The 21,426-nt window shown below is 43.7% G+C and overlaps 11 non-coding genes across 11 annotated transcripts; all 11 read right to left on the bottom strand.

Annotated features, from left to right (window-relative positions):
- Positions 1–368: 368 nt before the first annotated feature.
- Positions 369–440, bottom strand: TRNAG-CCC (transfer RNA glycine (anticodon CCC)). The gene has a single exon. It is a non-coding gene; the product is annotated as a tRNA-Gly (tRNA).
- A 3,127-nt stretch (positions 441–3,567) lies between these two features.
- TRNAG-CCC (transfer RNA glycine (anticodon CCC)) lies at positions 3,568–3,639 on the bottom strand. Its single transcript has one exon. It is a non-coding gene; the product is annotated as a tRNA-Gly (tRNA).
- A 1,529-nt stretch (positions 3,640–5,168) lies between these two features.
- TRNAG-UCC (transfer RNA glycine (anticodon UCC)) lies at positions 5,169–5,240 on the bottom strand. Its single transcript has one exon. It is a non-coding gene; the product is annotated as a tRNA-Gly (tRNA).
- A 1,512-nt stretch (positions 5,241–6,752) lies between these two features.
- On the bottom strand, positions 6,753–6,824 carry TRNAG-CCC (transfer RNA glycine (anticodon CCC)). Its single transcript has one exon. It is a non-coding gene; the product is annotated as a tRNA-Gly (tRNA).
- Positions 6,825–8,358: 1,534 nt separating this feature from the next.
- Positions 8,359–8,430, bottom strand: TRNAG-UCC (transfer RNA glycine (anticodon UCC)). The gene has a single exon. It is a non-coding gene; the product is annotated as a tRNA-Gly (tRNA).
- A 1,512-nt stretch (positions 8,431–9,942) lies between these two features.
- TRNAG-CCC (transfer RNA glycine (anticodon CCC)) lies at positions 9,943–10,014 on the bottom strand. The gene has a single exon. It is a non-coding gene; the product is annotated as a tRNA-Gly (tRNA).
- A 3,120-nt stretch (positions 10,015–13,134) lies between these two features.
- On the bottom strand, positions 13,135–13,206 carry TRNAG-CCC (transfer RNA glycine (anticodon CCC)). Its single transcript has one exon. It is a non-coding gene; the product is annotated as a tRNA-Gly (tRNA).
- A 3,127-nt stretch (positions 13,207–16,333) lies between these two features.
- Positions 16,334–16,405, bottom strand: TRNAG-CCC (transfer RNA glycine (anticodon CCC)). Its single transcript has one exon. It is a non-coding gene; the product is annotated as a tRNA-Gly (tRNA).
- Positions 16,406–17,934: 1,529 nt separating this feature from the next.
- Positions 17,935–18,006, bottom strand: TRNAG-UCC (transfer RNA glycine (anticodon UCC)). Its single transcript has one exon. It is a non-coding gene; the product is annotated as a tRNA-Gly (tRNA).
- Positions 18,007–19,522: 1,516 nt separating this feature from the next.
- On the bottom strand, positions 19,523–19,594 carry TRNAG-CCC (transfer RNA glycine (anticodon CCC)). The gene has a single exon. It is a non-coding gene; the product is annotated as a tRNA-Gly (tRNA).
- Positions 19,595–21,123: 1,529 nt separating this feature from the next.
- TRNAG-UCC (transfer RNA glycine (anticodon UCC)) lies at positions 21,124–21,195 on the bottom strand. The gene has a single exon. It is a non-coding gene; the product is annotated as a tRNA-Gly (tRNA).
- Between the last annotated feature and the right edge of the window lie 231 nt (positions 21,196–21,426).

Genomic DNA, 21,426 nt, shown 5'->3' on the forward strand with positions numbered 1-21,426 from the left:
CAAAATGTTAGGGACTTTTGCCAGATTTATCGGTGGATCTTGCATATTTTTTTCAGAGGCTAGATATTGCCTAGAAATGCTTTTTAACATAGAGATGCTGGAGTTACAATGTCTGGTCGGGCCTCAGCCCTTCCATTGTTTGCCCACTGTAACAAATTTATTACCAGCACATGTGTGTTGTGACTCTGCTTTATGAAACTTATCATATATTAGGACAATGTATGTAGCAGAAGGTGCGATTGAGATGTTTGCCCACGTATTTGTTTATTTTTTTTATATATGGCTGATTAATCTGTTCGTGAAATTTCCATTTTGTGACATGTTGCATTACAATATATCCTGCTTGCAGAATATATAAGTATTTTCAGTGCGTTGACCGGGAATCGAACCCGGGTCAACTGCTTGGGAAGCAGCTATGCTCACCACTATACCACCAACGCCCTCTGATGTGTTGGCTCTCGGTTCTAAATATTACGTTGCAGAAATCAATGACTATCTTGCACCAGCTTCAATGGTGCATTTGGTTTAGATACCAACATGAGAAGCAGTAGAACGTTTTTTGCAGAGGGTAAGGAACTGGGGATTGAAACCAAGGACAAAGTTGTGCAGAAGAGAAGAAATGAAAAGCAACAGTACAAATAGTAGAAATGAGCATATATAGGCAGCATGGGAAGCAAAGCAGGGAAGAGAAAGAGAACATTCCATGAAATGCCCAGGAGATAGATAAGAGCAGAACAAAAAGGGAAGAATGAAATTCAAAGCATGCCCAGAAAGTTGTGTGAAGCTCCCACCAGTCATTTTTGGTTATAATTGTGTGTCTTTACTTTCAAAGTACAGGGTTGCACCTTTCAGGATCACTCTTGTATTACACAGACACGAATAGTTGAGAAGTCTTTTCTCACATAGCTGGCACAAGCTTGCACTTTTCCTTTCTGGCTATGTGGAAATGACAGCTTGGTCCTTGGAAGGAAAATCAAGCAAAATTAGCAGAGGATGGTTTCGATCCATCGACCTCTGGGTTATGGGCCCAGCACGCTTCCGCTGCTCCACTCTGCTCCTTTGTGAAAGTGTTCTCTTCATGCAGATGAGGAGGCATTCAGAGAAGTGACGTGGGATTGGTCGGGCTCTCACCTCATTTGCCTAAGTATATCGCAAGGCATGCTGGGTGCAGAAAATCTTTATCTTCCCCTCTCACAATCAGTCACAACTGAAAGTCCAGACCCTCTTAGGCACTAGCCGTTTCAGGCCTTTAACAAGACAACAGCTCTCCGACGCTCTCTGTCTCTCTCTCTCTCTGTGATCCTAGTGCTTGCATGCTCAGTATTTGGCTTTACCTGGGAGCCAGAGATCTATCCGGTGAGGGCTTGCCGGGTATAAGGCTTTAGAGCGTTTGGGAGCGTTCGGTACATGAGAGGACGTTGGACTGGAAGCTATGCAAATTTGAAGCATCCAAACTTCCTGCTGCAGTCGGAGGCTCTTTCCATGGACATCTGCCTTTTGGATTCCTATAAACTTGCCCTCTGATGAAACATTTTGTGAGCTGCAGTTACCTCCGACGGCTACAAGGCGGTGCTACATTCAGGTGAGGGCACAAGTATGCACAAAATGTTGGGGACTTTTGCCAGATTTATTGCTGGATCTTGCATATTTTTTTCAGAGGCTAAATATTGCCTAGGAAATGCTTTTTAACATAGAGATGCTGGAGTTAAAATGTCTGGTCGGGCCTCAGCCCTTTCATTGTCTGCCCACTGTAACATATTTTTTTACCAGCACATGTGAGTGGTGACTCTGCTTTATGTTACTTATCATATATTAGGACAATGAATATAGCAGAAGGGGCGATCGAAATGCTTGCCTACATATTTGTTTATATTTTATATAATGGCTGATTAACCTCTTCATTATATTACCATTTTGTGAAATGTTGCTTTAAAGTATATCCTGCTTGCAGAATATATAAGTATTTGTACTGCGTTGGCCGGGAATCGAACCCGGGTCAACTGCTTGGAAGGCAGCTATGCTCACCACTATAATACCAACGCCCTCTGATCTCTGCGCTCTCGGTTCTAAACATTGGGACCCTGAGTTCAATGACTATCATGCACCAGCTTCAATGGTGCATTTGGTTTAGATACCAACATGAAAAGCAATAGAAAGTTTTTGTAGAGGGTAAGGAACTGGGATTGAAACCAAGGACAAAGCTGTGCAGAAGAGAAGAATGGAAAGCAGCAATACAAATAATAGATATGAACACATAGAGGCAGCATGGGAAGCAAAGCAGGGAAGAGAAATAGAGAACATTCCATGAAATGCCCAGGAGATAGATAAGAGCAGAACAAAAAAGGGAAGAATGAAATTCAAAGCCTCCACATAAAAGTGTTTGAAGGTCCCACCAGTCATTCATGCTTATTATTGTGTGCCTTTACTTTCAAAGTACAGTGTGGATCCTTTGACGATCCCTCTCTTGTATTTCAGCAGACACAGATAGTTGAGAAGTCTTTTCTCACATAGCTGGCACACGCTTGCGCTTTTCCTTGCTGGCAGCGTGGAAATGACAGCTTGGTCCTTGGAAGTAAAATCAAGCAAAATTAGCAGAGGATGGTTTCGATCCATCGACCTCTGGGTTATGGGCCCAGCACGCTTCCGCTGCGCCACTCTGCTCCGTTGTGAAAGTGTTCTTTTTATGCAGATAAGGAGCATTAAGCAGAGTAGCATGGGATTGGTCTGGCTCTCACCTCATTTGCATAAGTATATCCCAAGGCATGCTGGGTGCAGAAAAACTTCATCTTCCCCTCTCACAATCAGTCATAACTGAAAGTCAGACACTCTTAGGCACTAGCCGTTTCAGGCCTTTATCAAGACAGTAGCTCTTGAACCATCTCTCTCTCTCTCTCTGTGATCCTAGCACTAGCATGCTCAGGATTTGGCTTTACCTGGGAGCCAGAGATATACCGGGTGAGGGCTTGCCCGGTGTGAGGCTTTTGAGCGTTTGGGAGCGTTCGGGACGTGAGTGGACGTTGGACAGGAAACTATGCGAATATGAAGCCTCCAACATTCCTGCTTCAGTGAGTGGTTCTTTCCATGGACATCTGACTCTTGGATTCCTCTCAACTTGCCTTCTGATAAAACATTTTGTGAGCAGCAGTTTCCTTCGACAGCTACAAGGTGGCGCTACATTCAGGTGAGAGCACAAGTATGCACAAAATGTTAGGGACTTTTGCCAGATTTATCGGTGGATCTTGCATATTTTTTTCAGAGGCTAGATATTGCCTAGAAATGCTTTTTAACATAGAGATGCTGGAGTTACAATGTCTGGTCGGGCCTCAGCCCTTCCATTGTTTGCCCACTGTAACAAATTTATTACCAGCACATGTGTGTTGTGACTCTGCTTTATGAAACTTATCATATATTAGGACAATGTATGTAGCAGAAGGTGCGATTGAGATGTTTGCCCACGTATTTGTTTATTTTTTTATATATGGCTGATTAATCTGTTCGTGAAATTTCCATTTTGTGACATGTTGCATTACAATATATCCTGCTTGCAGAATATATAAGTATTTTCAGTGCGTTGGCCGGGAATCGAACCCGGGTCAACTGCTTGGGAAGCAGCTATGCTCACCACTATACCACCAACGCCCTCTGATGTGTTAGCTCTCGGTTCTAAATATTACGTTGCAGAAATCAATGACTATCTTGCACCAGCTTCAATGGTGCATTTGGTTTAGATACCAACATGAGAAGCAGTAGAACGTTTTTTGCAGAGGGTAAGGAACTGGGGATTGAAACCAAGGACAAAGTTGTGCAGAAGAGAAGAAATGAAAAGCAACAGTACAAATAGTAGAAATGAGCATATATAGGCAGCATGGGAAGCAAAGCAGGGAAGAGAAAGAGAACATTCCATGAAATGCCCAGGAGATAGATAAGAGCAGAACAAAAAGGGAAGAATGAAATTCAAAGCATGCCCAGAAAGTTGTGTGAAGCTCCCACCAGTCATTTATGGTTATAATTGTGTGTCTTTACTTTCAAAGTACAGGGTTGTACCTTTCACGATCACTCTTGTATTACACAGACACGAATAGTTGAGAAGTCTTTTCTCACATAGCTGGCACAAGCTTGCACTTTTCCTTTCTGGCTATGTGGAAATGACAGCTTGGTCCTTGGAAGGAAAATCAAGCAAAATTAGCAGAGGATGGTTTCGATCCATCGACCTCTGGGTTATGGGCCCAGCACGCTTCCGCTGCGCCACTCTGCTCCTTTGTGAAAGTGTTCTCTTTATGCAGATGAGGAGGCATTCAGAGAAGTGACGTGGGATTGGTCGGGCTCTCACCTCATTTGCCTAAGTATATCGCAAGGCATGCTGGGTGCAGAAAATCTTTATCTTCCCCTCTCACAATCAGTCACAACTGAAAGTCCAGACCCTCTTAGGCACTAGCCGTTTCAGGCCTTTAACAAGACAACAGCTCTCCGACGCTCTCTGTCTCTCTCTCTCTCTGTGATCCTAGTGCTTGCATGCTCAGTATTTGGCTTTTCCTGGGAGCCAGAGATCTACCCGGTGAGGGCTTGCCGGTATAAGGCTTTAGAGCGTTTGGGAGCGTTCGGTACATGAGAGGACGTTGGACTGGAAGCTATGCAAATTTGAAGCATCCAAACTTCCTGCTGCAGTCGGAGGCTCTTTCCATGGACATCTGCCTTTTGGATTCCTCTAAACTTGCCCTCTGATGAAACATTTTGTGAGCTGCAGTTACCTCCGACGGCTACAAGGTGGTGCTACATTCAGGTGAGGGCACAAGTATGCACAAAATGTTGGGGACTTTTGCCAGATTTATTGCTGGATCTTGCATATCTTTTTCAGAGGCTAAATATTGCCTAGGAAATGCTTTTTAACATAGAGATGCTGGAGTTAAAATGTCTGGTCGGGCCTCAGCCCTTTCATTGTCTGCCCACTGTAACATATTTTTTTACCAGTACATGTGAGTGGTGACTCTGCTTTATGAAACTTATCATATATTAGGACAATGAATATAGCAGAAGGGGCGATCGAAATGCTTGCCTACATATTTGTTTATTTTTTATATAATGGCTGATTAACCTCTTAATTATATTACCAGTTTGTGAAATGTTGCTTTAAAATATATCCTGCTTGCAGAATATATATGTATTTGTACTGCGTTGGCCGGGAATCGAACCCGGGTCAACTGCTTGGAAGGCAGCTATGCTCACCACTATACCACCAACGCCCTCTGATCTTTGCGCTCTCGGTTCTAAACATTAGGACCCTGAGTTCAATGACTATCATGCACCAGCTTCAATGGTGCATTTGGTTTAGATACCAACATGAAAAGCAATAGAAAGTTTTTGTAGAGGGTAAGGAACTGGGATTGAAACCAAGGACAAAGCTGTGCAGAAGAGAAGAATGGAAAGCAGCAATACAAATAATAGATATGAACACATAGAGGCAGCATGGGAAGCAAAGCAGGGAAGAGAAATAGAGAACATTCCATGAAATGCCCAGGAGATAGATAAGAGCAGAACAAAAAAGGGAAGAATGAAATTCAAAGCCTCCACATAAAAGTGTTTGAAGGTCCTACCAGTCATTCATGCTTATTATTGTGTGCCTTTACTTTCAAAGTACAGTGTGGAGCCTTTGACGATCCCTCTCTTGTATTTCAGCAGACACAGATAGTTGAGAAGTCTTTTCTCACATAGCTGGCACAAGCTTGCGCTTTTCCTTGCTGGTAGCGTGGAAATGACAGCTTGGTCCTTGGAAGTAAAATCAAGCAAAATTAGCAGAGGATGGTTTCGATCCATCGACCTCTGGGTTATGGGCCCAGCACGCTTCCGCTGCGCCACTCTGCTCCGTTGTGAAAGTGTTCTTTTTATGCAGATAAGGAGCATTAGGCAGAGTAGCATGGGATTGGTCTGGCTCTCACCTCATTTGCATAAGTATATCCCAAGGCATGCTGGGTGCAGAAAAACTTCATCTTCCCCTCTCACAATCAGTCATAACTGAAAGTCAGACACTCTTAGGCACTAGCCGTTTCAGGCCTTTATCAAGACAGTAGCTCTTGAACCATCTCTCTCTCGCTCTGTGATCCTAGCACTAGCATGCTCAGGATTTGGCTTTACCTTGGAGCCAGAGATATACCCGGTGAGGGCGAGGCTTTTGAGCGTTTGGGAGCGTTCAGGACGTGAGTGGACGTTGGACAGGAAACTATGCGAATATGAAGCCTCCAACATTCCTGCTTCAGTGAGTGGTTCTTTCCATGGACATCTGACTCTTGGATTCCTCTCAACTTGCCTTCTGATAAAACATTTTGTGAGCAGCAGTTTCCTTCGACAGCTACAAGGTGGCGCTACATTCAGGTGAGAGCACAAGTATGCACAAAATGTTAGGGACTTTTGCCAGATTTATCGGTGGATCTTGCATATTTTTTTCAGAGGCTAGATATTGCCTAGAAATGCTTTTTAACATAGAGATGCTGGAGTTACAATGTCTGGTCGGGCCTCAGCCCTTCCATTGTTTGCCCACTGTAACAAATTTATTACCAGCACATGTGTGTTGTGACTCTGCTTTATGAAACTTATCATATATTAGGACAATGTATGTAGCAGAAGGTGCGATTGAGATGTTTGCCCACGTATTTGTTTATTTTTTTATATATGGCTGATTAATCTGTTCGTGAAATTTCCATTTTGTGACATGTTGCATTACAATATATCCTGCTTGCAGAATATATAAGTATTTTCAGTGCGTTGGCCGGGAATCGAACCCGGGTCAACTGCTTGGGAAGCAGCTATGCTCACCACTATACCACCAACGCCCTCTGATGTGTTAGCTCTCGGTTCTAAATATTACGTTGCAGAAATCAATGACTATCTTGCACCAGCTTCAATGGTGCATTCGGTTTAGATACCAACATGAGAAGCAGTAGAACGTTTTTTGCAGAGGGTAAGGAACTGGGGATTGAAACCAAGGACAAAGTTGTGCAGAAGAGAAGAAATGAAAAGCAACAGTACAAATAGTAGAAATGAGCATATATAGGCAGCATGGGAAGCAAAGCAGGGAAGAGAAAGAGAACATTCCATGAAATGCCCAGGAGATAGATAAGAGCAGAACAAAAAGGGAAGAATGAAATTCAAAGCATGCCCAGAAAGTTGTGTGAAGCTCCCACCAGTCAGTCATTTATGGTTATAATTGTGTGTCTTTACTTTCAAAGTACAGGGTTGTACCTTTCACGATCACTCTTGTATTACACAGACACGAATAGTTGAGAAGTCTTTTCTCACATAGCTGGCACAAGCTTGCACTTTTCATTTCTGGCTATGTGGAAATGACAGCTTGGTCCTTGGAAGGAAAATCAAGCAAAATTAGCAGAGGATGGTTTCGATCCATCGACCTCTGGGTTATGGGCCCAGCACGCTTCCGCTGCGCCACTCTGCTCCTTTGTGAAAGTGTTCTCTTTATGCAGATGAGGAGGCATTCAGAGAAGTGACGTGGGATTGGTCGGGCTCTCACCTCATTTGCCTAAGTATATCGCAAGGCATGCTGGGTGCAGAAAATCTTTATCTTCCCCTCTCACAATCAGTCACAACTGAAAGTCCAGACCCTCTTAGGCACTAGCCGTTTCAGGCCTTTAACAAGACAACAGCTCTCCGACGCTCTCTGTCTCTCTCTCTCTCTGTGATCCTAGTGCTTGCATGCTCAGTATTTGGCTTTACCTGGGAGCCAGAGATCTACCCGGTGAGGGCTTGCCGGGTATAAGGCTTTAGAGCGTTTGGGAGCGTTCGGTACATGAGAGGACGTTGGACTGGAAGCTATGCAAATTTGAAGCATCCAAACTTCCTGCTGCAGTCGGAGGCTCTTTCCATGGACATCTGCCTTTTGGATTCCTCTAAACTTGCCCTCTGATGAAACATTTTGTGAGCTGCAGTTACCTCCGACGGCTACAAGGTGGTGCTACATTCAGGTGAGGGCACAAGTATGCACAAAATGTTGGGGACTTTTGCCAGATTTATTGCTGGATCTTGCATATTTTTTTCAGAGGCTAAATATTGCCTAGGAAATGCTTTTTAACATAGAGATGCTGGAGTTAAAATGTCTGGTCGGGCCTCAGCCCTTTCATTGTCTGCCCACTGTAACATATTTTTTTACCAGTACATGTGAGTGGTGACTCTGCTTTATGAAACTTATCATATATTAGGACAATGAATATAGCAGAAGGGGCGATCGAAATGCTTGCCTACATATTTGTTTATTTTTTATATAATGGCTGATTAACCTCTTAATTATATTACCAGTTTGTGAAATGTTGCTTTAAAATATATCCTGCTTGCAGAATATATATGTATTTGTACTGCGTTGGCCGGGAATCGAACCCGGGTCAACTGCTTGGAAGGCAGCTATGCTCACCACTATACCACCAACGCCCTCTGATCTTTGCGCTCTCGGTTCTAAACATTAGGACCCTGAGTTCAATGACTATCATGCACCAGCTTCAATGGTGCATTTGGTTTAGATACCAACATGAAAAGCAATAGAAAGTTTTTGTAGAGGGTAAGGAACTGGGATTGAAACCAAGGACAAAGCTGTGCAGTAGAGAAGAATGGAAAGCAGCAATACAAATAATAGATATGAACACATAGAGGCAGCATGGGAAGCAAAGCAGGGAAGAGAAATAGAGAACATTCCATGAAATGCCCAGGAGATAGATAAGAGCAGAACAAAAAAGGGAAGAATGAAATTCAAAGCCTCCACATAAAAGTGTTTGAAGGTCCCACCAGTCATTCATGCTTATTATTGTGTGCCTTTACTTTCAAAGTACAGTGTGGAGCTTTTGACGATCCCTCTCTTGTATTTCAGCAGACACAGATAGTTGAGAAGTCTTTTCTCACATAGCTGGCACAAGCTTGCGCTTTTCCTTGCTGGTAGCGTGGAAATGACAGCTTGGTCCTTGGAAGTAAAATCAAGCAAAATTAGCAGAGGATGGTTTCGATCCATCGACCTCTGGGTTATGGGCCCAGCACGCTTCCGCTGCGCCACTCTGCTCCGTTGTGAAAGTGTTCTTTTTATGCAGATAAGGAGCATTAGGCAGAGTAGCATGGGATTGGTCTGGCTCTCACCTCATTTGCATAAGTATATCCCAAGGCATGCTGGGTGCAGAAAAACTTCATCTTCCCCTCTCACAATCAGTCATAACTGAAAGTCAGACACTCTTAGGCACTAGCCGTTTCAGGTCTTTATCAAGACAGTAGCTCTTGAACCATCTCTCTCTCGCTCTGTGATCCTAGCACTAGCATGCTCAGGATTTGGCTTTACCTTGGAGCCAGAGATATACCCGGTGAGGGCTTGCCCGGTGTGAGGCTTTTGAGCGTTTGGGAGCGTTGTGGACGTTGGACAGGAAACTATGCGAATATGAAGCCTCCAACATTCCTGCTTCAGTGAGTGGTTCTTTCCATGGACATCTGACTCTTGGATTCCTCTCAACTTGCCTTCTGATAAAACATTTTGTGAGCAGCAGTTTCCTTCGACAGCTACAAGGTGGCGCTACATTCAGGTGAGAGCACAAGTATGCACAAAATGTTAGGGACTTTTGCCAGATTTATCGGTGGATCTTGCATATTTTTTCAGAGGCTAGATATTGCCTAGAAATGCTTTTTAACATAGAGATGCTGGAGTTACAATGTCTGGTCGGGCCTCAGCCCTTCCATTGTTTGCCCACTGTAACAAATTTATTACCAGCACATGTGTGTTGTGACTCTGCTTTATGAAACTTATCATATATTAGGACAATGTATGTAGCAGAAGGTGCGATTGAGATGTTTGCCCACGTATTTGTTTATTTTTTTATATATGGCTGATTAATCTGTTCGTGAAATTTCCATTTTGTGACATGTTGCATTACAATATATCCTGCTTGCAGAATATATAAGTATTTTCAGTGCGTTGGCCGGGAATCGAACCCGGGTCAACTGCTTGGGAAGCAGCTATGCTCACCACTATACCACCAACGCCCTCTGATGTGTTAGCTCTCGGTTCTAAATATTATGTTGCAGAAATCAATGACTATCTTGCACCAGCTTCAATGGTGCATTTGGTTTAGATACCAACATGAGAAGCAGTAGAACGTTTTTTGCAGAGGGTAAGGAACTGGGGATTGAAACCAAGGACAAAGTTGTGCAGAAGAGAAGAAATGAAAAGCAACAGTACAAATAGTAGAAATGAGCATATATAGGCAGCATGGGAAGCAAAGCAGGGAAGAGAAAGAGAACATTCCATGAAATGCCCAGGAGATAGATAAGAGCAGAACAAAAAGGGAAGAATGAAATTCAAAGCATGCCCAGAAAGTTGTGTGAAGCTCCCACCAGTCAGTCATTTATGGTTATAATTGTGTGTCTTTACTTTCAAAGTACAGGGTTGTACCTTTCACGATCACTCTTGTATTACACAGACACGAATAGTTGAGAAGTCTTTTCTCACATAGCTGGCACAAGCTTGCACTTTTCCTTTCTGGCTATGTGGAAATGACAGCTTGGTCCTTGGAAGGAAAATCAAGCAAAATTAGCAGAGGATGGTTTCGATCCATCGACCTCTGGGTTATGGGCCCAGCACGCTTCCGCTGCGCCACTCTGCTCCTTTGTGAAAGTGTTCTCTTTATGCAGATGAGGAGGCATTCAGAGAAGTGACGTGGGATTGGTCAGGCTCTCACCTCATTTGCCTAAGTATATCGCAAGGCATGCTGGGTGCAGAAAATCTTTATCTTCCCCTCTCACAATCAGTCACAACTGAAAGTCCAGACCCTCTTAGGCACTAGCCGTTTCAGGCCTTTAACAAGACAACAGCTCTCCGACGCTCTCTGTCTCTCTCTCTCTCTGTGATCCTAGTGCTTGCATGCTCAGTATTTGGCTTTACCTGGGAGCCAGAGATCTACCCGGTGAGGGCTTGCCGGGTATAAGGCTTTAGAGCGTTTGGGAGCATTCGGTACATGAGAGGACGTTGGACTGGAAGCTATGCAAATTTGAAGCATCCAAACTTCCTGCTGCAGTCGGAGGCTCTTTCCATGGACATCTGCCTTTTGGATTCCTCTAAACTTGCCCTCTGATGAAACATTTTGTGAGCTGCAGTTACCTCCGACGGCTACAAGGCGGTGCTACATTCAGGTGAGGGCACAAGTATGCACAAAATGTTGGGGACTTTTGCCAGATTTATTGCTGGATCTTGCATATTTTTTTCAGAGGCTAAATATTGCCTAGGAAATGCTTTTTAACATAGAGATGCTGGAGTTAAAATGTCTGGTCGGGCCTCAGCCCTTTCATTGTCTGCCCACTGTAACATATTTTTTTACCAGCACATGTGAGTGGTGACTCTGCTTTATGAAACTTATCATATATTAGGACAATGAATATAGCAGAAGGGGCGATCGACATGCTTGCCTACATATTTGTTTATTTTTTATATAATGGCTGATTAACCTCTTCATTATATTACCATTTTGTGAAATGTTGCTTTAAAATATATCCTGCTTGCAGAATATATAAGTATTTGTACTGCGTTGGCCGGGAATCGAACCCGGGTCCACTTTTTTGAAGGCAGCTATGCTCACCACTATACCACCAACGCCCTCTGATCTGTGCGCTCTCGGTTCTAAACATTAGGACCCTGAGTTCAATGACTATCATGCAGCAGCTTCAATTGTGCATTTGGTTTAGATACCAACATGAAAAGCAATAGAAAGTTTTTGTAGAGGGTAAGGAACTGGGATTGAAACCAAGGACAAAGCTGTGCAGAAGAGAAGAATGGAAAGCAGCAATACAAATAATAGATATGAACACATAGAGGCAGCATGGGAAGCAAAGCAGGGAAGAGAAATAGAGAACATTCCATGAAATGCCCAGGAGATAGATAAGAGCAGAACAAAAAAGGGAAGAATGAAATTCAAAGCCTCCACATAAAAGTGTTTGAAGGTCCCACCAGTCATTCATGCTTATTATTGTGTGCCTTTATTTTCAAAGTACAGTGTGGAGCCTTTGACGATCCCTCTCTTGTATTTCAGCAGACACAGATAGTTGAGAAGTCTTTTCTCACATAGCTGGCACAAGCTTGCGCTTTTCCTTGCTGGTAGCGTGGAAATGACAGCTTGGTCCTTGGAAGTAAAATCAAGCAAAATTAGCAGAGGATGGTTTCGATCCATCGACCTCTGGGTTATGGGCCCAGCACGCTTCCGCTGCGCCACTCTGCTCCGTTGTGAAAGTGTTCTTTTTATGCAGATAAGGAGCATTAGGCAGAGTAGCATGGGATTGGTCTGGCTCTCACCTCATTTGCATAAGTATATCCCAAGGCATGCTGGGTGCAGAAAAACTTCATCTTCCCCTCTCACAATCAGTCATAACTGAAAGTCAGACACTCTTAGGCACTAGCCGTTTCAGGCCTTTATCAAGACAGTAGCTCTTGAACCATCTCTCTCTCGCTCTGTGATCCTAGCACTAGCATGCTCAGGATTTGGCTTTACCTTGGAGCCAGAGATATACCCGGTGAGGGCTTGCCCGGTGTGAGGCTTTTGAGCGTTCGGGACGTGAGTGGACGTTGGACAGGAAACTATGCGAATATGAAGCCTCCAACATTCCTGCTTCAGTGAGTGGTTCTTTCCATGGACATCTGACTCTTGGATTCCTCTCAACTTGCCTTCTGATAAAACATTTTGTGAGCAGCAGTTTCCTTCGACAGCTACAAGGTGGCGCTACATTCAGGTGAGAGCACAAGTATGCACAAAATGTTAGGGACTTTTGCCAGATTTATCGGTGGATCTTGCATATTTTTTTCAGAGGCTAGATATTGCCTAGAAATGCTTTTTAACATAGAGATGCTGGAGTTACAATGTCTGGTCGGGCCTCAGCCCTTCCATTGTTTGCCCACTGTAACAAATTTATTACCAGCACATGTGTGTTGTGACTCTGCTTTATGAAACTTATCATATATTAGGACAATGTATGTAGCAGAAGGTGCGATTGAGATGTTTGCCCACGTATTTGTTTATTTTTTTTATATATGGCTGATTAATCTGTTCGTGAAATTTCCATTTTGTGACATGTTGCATTACAATATATCCTGCTTGCAGAATATATAAGTATTTTCAGTGCGTTGACCGGGAATCGAACCCGGGTCAACTGCTTGGGAAGCAGCTATGCTCACCACTATACCACCAACGCCCTCTGATGTGTTGGCTCTCGGTTCTAAATATTACGTTGCAGAAATCAATGACTATCTTGCACCAGCTTCAATGGTGCATTTGGTTTAGATACCAACATGAGAAGCAGTAGAACGTTTTTTGCAGAGGGTAAGGAACTGGGGATTGAAACCAAGGACAAAGTTGTGCAGAAGAGAAGAAATGAAAAGCAACAGTACAAATAGTAGAAATGAGCATATATAGGCAGCATGGGAAGCAAAGCAGGGAAGAGAAAGAGAACATTCCATGAAATGCCCAGGAGATAGATAAGAGCAGAACAAAAAGGGAAGAATGAAATTCAAAGCATGCCCAGAAAGTTGTGTGAAGCTCCCACCAGTCATTTTTGGTTATAATTGTGTGTCTTTACTTTCAAAGTACAGGGTTGCACCTTTCAGGATCACTCTTGTATTACACAGACACGAATAGTTGAGAAGTCTTTTCTCACATAGCTGGCACAAGCTTGCACTTTTCCTTTCTGGCTATGTGGAAATGACAGCTTGGTCCTTGGAAGGAAAATCAAGCAAAATTAGCAGAGGATGGTTTCGATCCATCGACCTCTGGGTTATGGGCCCAGCACGCTTCCGCTGCTCCACTCTGCTCCTTTGTGAAAGTGTTCTCTTCATGCAGATGAGGAGGCATTCAGAGAAGTGACGTGGGATTGGTCGGGCTCTCACCTCATTTGCCTAAGTATATCGCAAGGCATGCTGGGTGCAGAAAATCTTTATCTTCCCCTCTCACAATCAGTCACAACTGAAAGTCCAGACCCTCTTAGGCACTAGCCGTTTCAGGCCTTTAACAAGACAACAGCTCTCCGACGCTCTCTGTCTCTCTCTCTCTCTGTGATCCTAGTGCTTGCATGCTCAGTATTTGGCTTTACCTGGGAGCCAGAGATCTATCCGGTGAGGGCTTGCCGGGTATAAGGCTTTAGAGCGTTTGGGAGCGTTCGGTACATGAGAGGACGTTGGACTGGAAGCTATGCAAATTTGAAGCATCCAAACTTCCTGCTGCAGTCGGAGGCTCTTTCCATGGACATCTGCCTTTTGGATTCCTATAAACTTGCCCTCTGATGAAACATTTTGTGAGCTGCAGTTACCTCCGACGGCTACAAGGCGGTGCTACATTCAGGTGAGGGCACAAGTATGCACAAAATGTTGGGGACTTTTGCCAGATTTATTGCTGGATCTTGCATATTTTTTTCAGAGGCTAAATATTGCCTAGGAAATGCTTTTTAACATAGAGATGCTGGAGTTAAAATGTCTGGTCGGGCCTCAGCCCTTTCATTGTCTGCCCACTGTAACATATTTTTTTACCAGCACATGTGAGTGGTGACTCTGCTTTATGTTACTTATCATATATTAGGACAATGAATATAGCAGAAGGGGCGATCGAAATGCTTGCCTACATATTTGTTTATATTTTATATAATGGCTGATTAACCTCTTCATTATATTACCATTTTGTGAAATGTTGCTTTAAAGTATATCCTGCTTGCAGAATATATAAGTATTTGTACTGCGTTGGCCGGGAATCGAACCCGGGTCAACTGCTTGGAAGGCAGCTATGCTCACCACTATAATACCAACGCCCTCTGATCTCTGCGCTCTCGGTTCTAAACATTGGGACCCTGAGTTCAATGACTATCATGCACCAGCTTCAATGGTGCATTTGGTTTAGATACCAACATGAAAAGCAATAGAAAGTTTTTGTAGAGGGTAAGGAACTGGGATTGAAACCAAGGACAAAGCTGTGCAGAAGAGAAGAATGGAAAGCAGCAATACAAATAATAGATATGAACACATAGAGGCAGCATGGGAAGCAAAGCAGGGAAGAGAAATAGAGAACATTCCATGAAATGCCCAGGAGATAGATAAGAGCAGAACAAAAAAGGGAAGAATGAAATTCAAAGCCTCCACATAAAAGTGTTTGAAGGTCCCACCAGTCATTCATGCTTATTATTGTGTGCCTTTACTTTCAAAGTACAGTGTGGATCCTTTGACGATCCCTCTCTTGTATTTCAGCAGACACAGATAGTTGAGAAGTCTTTTCTCACATAGCTGGCACACGCTTGCGCTTTTCCTTGCTGGCAGCGTGGAAATGACAGCTTGGTCCTTGGAAGTAAAATCAAGCAAAATTAGCAGAGGATGGTTTCGATCCATCGACCTCTGGGTTATGGGCCCAGCACGCTTCCGCTGCGCCACTCTGCTCCGTTGTGAAAGTGTTCTTTTTATGCAGATAAGGAGCATTAAGCAGAGTAGCATGGGATTGGTCTGGCTCTCACCTCATTTGCATAAGTATATCCCAAGGCATGCTGGGTGCAGAAAAACTTCATCTTCCCCTCTCACAATCAGTCATAACTGAAAGTCAGACACTCTTAGGCACTAGCCGTTTCAGGCCTTTATCAAGACAGTAGCTCTTGAACCATCTCTCTCTCTCTCTCTGTGATCCTAGCACTAGCATGCTCAGGATTTGGCTTTACCTGGGAGCCAGAGATATACCGGGTGAGGGCTTGCCCGGTGTGAGGCTTTTGAGCGTTTGGGAGCGTTCGGGACGTGAGTGGACGTTGGACAGGAAACTATGCGAATATGAAGCCTCCAACATTCCTGCTTCAGTGAGTGGTTCTTTCCATGGACATCTGACTCTTGGATTCCTCTCAACTTGCCTTCTGATAAAACATTTTGTGAGCAGCAGTTTCCTTCGACAGCTACAAGGTGGCGCTACATTCAGGTGAGAGCACAAGTATGCACAAAATGTTAGGGACTTTTGCCAGATTTATCGGTGGATCTTGCATATTTTTTTCAGAGGCTAGATATTGCCTAGAAATGCTTTTTAACATAGAGATGCTGGAGTTACAATGTCTGGTCGGGCCTCAGCCCTTCCATTGTTTGCCCACTGTAACAAATTTATTACCAGCACATGTGTGTTGTGACTCTGCTTTATGAAACTTATCATATATTAGGACAATGTATGTAGCAGAAGGTGCGATTGAGATGTTTGCCCACGTATTTGTTTATTTTTTTATATATGGCTGATTAATCTGTTCGTGAAATTTCCATTTTGTGACATGTTGCATTACAATATATCCTGCTTGCAGAATATATAAGTATTTTCAGTGCGTTGGCCGGGAATCGAACCCGGGTCAACTGCTTGGGAAGCAGCTATGCTCACCACTATACCACCAACGCCCTCTGATGTGTTAGCTCTCGGTTCTAAATATTACGTTGCAGAAATCAATGACTATCTTGCACCAGCTTCAATGGTGCATTTGGTTTAGATACCAACATGAGAAGCAGTAGAACGTTTTTTGCAGAGGGTAAGGAACTGGGGATTGAAACCAAGGACAAAGTTGTGCAGAAGAGAAGAAATGAAAAGCAACAGTACAAATAGTAGAAATGAGCATATATAGGCAGCATGGGAAGCAAAGCAGGGAAGAGAAAGAGAACATTCCATGAAATGCCCAGGAGATAGATAAGAGCAGAACAAAAAGGGAAGAATGAAATTCAAAGCATGCCCAGAAAGTTGTGTGAAGCTCCCACCAGTCATTTATGGTTATAATTGTGTGTCTTTACTTTCAAAGTACAGGGTTGTACCTTTCACGATCACTCTTGTATTACACAGACACGAATAGTTGAGAAGTCTTTTCTCACATAGCTGGCACAAGCTTGCACTTTTCCTTTCTGGCTATGTGGAAATGACAGCTTGGTCCTTGGAAGGAAAATCAAGCAAAATTAGCAGAGGATGGTTTCGATCCATCGACCTCTGGGTTATGGGCCCAGCACGCTTCCGCTGCGCCACTCTGCTCCTTTGTGAAAGTGTTCTCTTTATGCAGATGAGGAGGCATTCAGAGAAGTGACGTGGGATTGGTCGGGCTCTCACCTCATTTGCCTAAGTATATCGCAAGGCATGCTGGGTGCAGAAAATCTTTATCTTCCCCTCTCACAATCAGTCACAACTGAAAGTCCAGACCCTCTTAGGCACTAGCCGTTTCAGGCCTTTAACAAGACAACAGCTCTCCGACGCTCTCTGTCTCTCTCTCTCTCTGTGATCCTAGTGCTTGCATGCTCAGTATTTGGCTTTTCCTGGGAGCCAGAGATCTACCCGGTGAGGGCTTGCCGGTATAAGGCTTTAGAGCGTTTGGGAGCGTTCGGTACATGAGAGGACGTTGGACTGGAAGCTATGCAAATTTGAAGCATCCAAACTTCCTGCTGCAGTCGGAGGCTCTTTCCATGGACATCTGCCTTTTGGATTCCTCTAAACTTGCCCTCTGATGAAACATTTTGTGAGCTGCAGTTACCTCCGACGGCTACAAGGTGGTGCTACATTCAGGTGAGGGCACAAGTATGCACAAAATGTTGGGGACTTTTGCCAGATTTATTGCTGGATCTTGCATATCTTTTTCAGAGGCTAAATATTGCCTAGGAAATGCTTTTTAACATAGAGATGCTGGAGTTAAAATGTCTGGTCGGGCCTCAGCCCTTTCATTGTCTGCCCACTGTAACATATTTTTTTACCAGTACATGTGAGTGGTGACTCTGCTTTATGAAACTTATCATATATTAGGACAATGAATATAGCAGAAGGGGCGATCGAAATGCTTGCCTACATATTTGTTTATTTTTTATATAATGGCTGATTAACCTCTTAATTATATTACCAGTTTGTGAAATGTTGCTTTAAAATATATCCTGCTTGCAGAATATATATGTATTTGTACTGCGTTGGCCGGGAATCGAACCCGGGTCAACTGCTTGGAAGGCAGCTATGCTCACCACTATACCACCAACGCCCTCTGATCTTTGCGCTCTCGGTTCTAAACATTAGGACCCTGAGTTCAATGACTATCATGCACCAGCTTCAATGGTGCATTTGGTTTAGATACCAACATGAAAAGCAATAGAAAGTTTTTGTAGAGGGTAAGGAACTGGGATTGAAACCAAGGACAAAGCTGTGCAGAAGAGAAGAATGGAAAGCAGCAATACAAATAATAGATATGAACACATAGAGGCAGCATGGGAAGCAAAGCAGGGAAGAGAAATAGAGAACATTCCATGAAATGCCCAGGAGATAGATAAGAGCAGAACAAAAAAGGGAAGAATGAAATTCAAAGCCTCCACATAAAAGTGTTTGAAGGTCCCACCAGTCATTCATGCTTATTATTGTGTGCCTTTACTTTCAAAGTACAGTGTGGAGCTTTTGACGATCCCTCTCTTGTATTTCAGCAGACACAGATAGTTGAGAAGTCTTTTCTCACATAGCTGGCACAAGCTTGCGCTTTTCCTTGCTGGTAGCGTGGAAATGACAGCTTGGTCCTTGGAAGTAAAATCAAGCAAAATTAGCAGAGGATGGTTTCGATCCATCGACCTCTGGGTTATGGGCCCAGCACGCTTCCGCTGCGCCACTCTGCTCCGTTGTGAAAGTGTTCTTTTTATGCAGATAAGGAGCATTAGGCAGAGAAGCATGGGATTGGTCTGGCTCTCACCTCATTTGCATAAGTATATCCCAAGGCATGCTGGGTGCAGAAAAACTTCATCTTCCCCTCTCACAATCAGTCATAACTGAAAGTCAGACACTCTTAGGCACTAGCCGTTTCAGGCCTTTATCAAGACAGTAGCTCTTGAACCATCTCTCTCTCGCTCTGTGATCCTAGCACTAGCATGCTCAGGATTTGGCTTTACCTTGGAGCCAGAGATATACCCGGTGAGGGCTTGCCCGGTGTGAGGCTTTTGAGCGTTTGGGAGCGTTCGGGACGTGAGTGGACGTTGGACAGGAAACTATGCGAATATGAAGCCTCCAACATTCCTGCTTCAGTGAGTGGTTCTTTCCATGGACATCTGACTCTTGGATTCCTCTCAACTTGCCTTCTGATAAAACATTTTGTGAGCAGCAGTTTCCTTCGACAGCTACAAGGTGGCGCTACATTCAGGTGAGAGCACAAGTATGCACAAAATGTTAGGGACTTTTGCCAGATTTATCGGTGGATCTTGCATATTTTTTTCAGAGGCTAGATATTGCCTAGAAATGCTTTTTAACATAGAGATGCTGGAGTTACAATGTCTGGTCGGGCCTCAGCCCTTCCATTGTTTGCCCACTGTAACAAATTTATTACCAGCACATGTGTGTTGTGACTCTGCTTTATGAAACTTATCATATATTAGGACAATGTATGTAGCAGAAGGTGCGATTGAGATGTTTGCCCACGTATTTGTTTATTTTTTTATATATGGCTGATTAATCTGTTCGTGAAATTTCCATTTTGTTACATGACAATATATCCTGCTTGCAGAATATATAAGTATTTTCAGTGCGTTGGCCGGGAATCGAACCCGGGTCAACTGCTTGGGAAGCAGCTATGCTCACCACTATACCACCAACGCCCTCTGATGTGTTAGCTCTCGGTTCTAAATATTACGTTGCAGAAATCAATGACTATCTTGCACCAGCTTCAATGGTGCATTCGGTTTAGATACCAACATGAGAAGCAGTAGAACGTTTTTTGCAGAGGGTAAGGAACTGGGGATTGAAACCAAGGACAAAGTTGTGCAGAAGAGAAGAAATGAAAAGCAACAGTACAAATAGTGGAAATGAGCATATATAGGCAGCATGGGAAGCAAAGCAGGGAAGAGAAAGAGAACATTCCATGAAATGCCCAGGAGATAGATAAGAGCAGAACAAAAAGGGAAGAATGAAATTCAAAGCATGCCCAGAAAGTTGTGTGAAGCTCCCACCAGTCATTTATGGTTATAATTGTGTGTCTTTACTTTCAAAGTACAGGGTTGTACCTTTCACGATCACTCTTGTATTACACAGACACGAATAGTTGAGAAGTTTTTTCTCACATAGCTGGCACAAGCTTGCACTTTTCCTTTCTGGCAATGTGGAAATGACAGCTTGGTCCTTGGAAGGAAAATCAAGCAAAATTAGCAGAGGATGGTTTCGATCCATCGACCTCTGGGTTATGGGCCCAGCACGCTTCCGCTGCGCCACTCTGCTCCTTTGTGAAAGTGTTCTCTTTATGCAGATGAGGAGGCATTCAGAGAAGTGACGTGGGATTGGTCGGGCTCTCACCTCATTTGCCTAAGTATATCGCAAGGCATGCTGGGTGCAGAAAATCTTTATCTTTCCCTCTCACAATCAGTCACAACTGAAAGTCCAGACCCTCTTAGGCACTAGCCGTTTCAGGCCTTTAACAAGACAACAGCTCTCCGACGCTCTCTGTCTCTCTCTCTCTCTGTGATCCTAGTGCTTGCATGCTCAGTATTTGGCTTTTCCTGGGAGCCAGAGATCTACCCGGTGAGGGCTTGCCGGTATAAGGCTTTAGAGCGTTTGGGAGCGTTCGGTACATGAGAGGACGTTGGACTTGAAGCTATGCAAATTTGAAGCATCCAAACTTCCTGCTGCAGTCGGAGGCTCTTTCCATGGACATCTGCCTTTTGGATTCCTCTAAACTTGCCCTCTGATGAAACATTTTGTGAGCTGCAGTTACCTCCGACGGCTACAAGGTGGTGCTACATTCAGGTGAGGGCACAAGTATGCACAAAATGTTGGGGACTTTTGCCAGATTTATTGCTGGATCTTGCATATTTTTTTCAGAGGCTAAATATTGCCTAGGAAATGCTTTTTAACATAGAGATGCTGGAGTTAAAATGTCTGGTCGGGCCTCAGCCCTTTCATTGTCTGCCCACTGTAACATATTTTTTTACCAGTACATGTGAGTGGTGACTCTGCTTTATGAAACTTATCATATATTAGGACAATGAATATAGCAGAAGGGGCGATCGAAATGCTTGCCTACATATTTGTTTATTTTTTATATAATGGCTGATTAACCTCTTAATTATATTACCAGTTTGTGAAATGTTGCTTTAAAATATATCCTGCTTGCAGAATATATATGTATTTGTACTGCGTTGGCCGGGAATCGAACCCGGGTCAACTGCTTGGAAGGCAGCTATGCTCACCACTATACCACCAACGCCCTCTGATCTTTGCGCTCTCGGTTCTAAACATTAGGACCCTGAGTTCAATGACTATCATGCACCAGCTTCAATGGTGCATTTGGTTTAGATACCAACATGAAAAGCAATAGAAAGTTTTTGTAGAGGGTAAGGAACTGGGATTGAAACCAAGGACAAAGCTGTGCAGTAGAGAAGAATGGAAAGCAGCAATACAAATAATAGATATGAACACATAGAGGCAGCATGGGAAG

This window comes from Lissotriton vulgaris, chromosome 9 (genome assembly GCF_964263255.1).
Source record: "Lissotriton vulgaris chromosome 9, aLisVul1.2, whole genome shotgun sequence".
Lineage (NCBI taxonomy): Eukaryota > Metazoa > Chordata > Amphibia > Caudata > Salamandridae > Lissotriton > Lissotriton vulgaris.